The sequence below is a fragment of the Lipotes vexillifer genome, unplaced genomic scaffold (assembly GCF_000442215.2).
Source record: "Lipotes vexillifer unplaced genomic scaffold, Lipotes_vexillifer_v1.1 scaffold182, whole genome shotgun sequence".
Lineage (NCBI taxonomy): Eukaryota > Metazoa > Chordata > Mammalia > Artiodactyla > Lipotidae > Lipotes > Lipotes vexillifer.
This window is the reverse complement of record NW_006798798.1, coordinates 5,790,266-5,791,081: the sequence shown is the minus strand read 5'-3', so window position 1 is coordinate 5,791,081 and position 816 is coordinate 5,790,266.

Here is an 816-nt window from a genome sequence, read left to right as displayed (position 1 = left end):
GGGGGGGGGGGGGAGAAATAAATGAGTTGGTTACTAACACCCTTCAAAGGTGACCAGTGAGGAATGTGTGTGTGAATATCAATATGAACTGACATTTTCAAACATATTTATGTGCTTCAAGTCATTGCAGTCATTCTTTTTATTAAATATTTATTTATTTATTTATTTATATTTAATTAATTTTTTTGCTGCATCGGGTCTTAGCTGTGGCATGTGGGATCTTCACTGAGGCATGCGGGATCTCTTGTTGCGGCGCGCAGGCTCTTCCTTGTGGTGTGCGGGCTTCTCTCTAGCTGTGGCATGCAGGTTTTCTCTCTCTAGTTGGGGCACACGGGCTCCAGGGCACGTGGGCTCTGTAGTTGTGGCGCATGGGTTCCAGAGCGCATGGGCTCTGAAGTTTGTGGCACACGGGCTATGGTTGAGGCGCGTTGGCTCTATAGCTGTGACACGCAAGCTTAGTTGCCCTGCGGCATGTGGGATCTTTGTTCAAACCCGCGTCCCCTGCATTGCAAGGCGGATTCTTTACCACTGGACCACCAGGGAAGTCCCCATTGAAGTCATTCTAATTGCTGTTCAAAATGTCCCCTCTTTAGCCAGTGGCAACGCCTTCATACAGACTCCTGAGTCCTTCTGACTCAATCCCAGTAGTTTTGGAGGACGTCCTTGCTCTCTGGTACAAAATGCTTCATACTCATTTTGCACATTTCCTGCCCCAGACCTAGAATCAGCTATTTCCCCAAGGATCCCTGGTTCCTTTTAGTCAGAAATGGTATTTAGAGGCCACAGCTTGGCCACTAGGGTTGCTCATTGTTACTG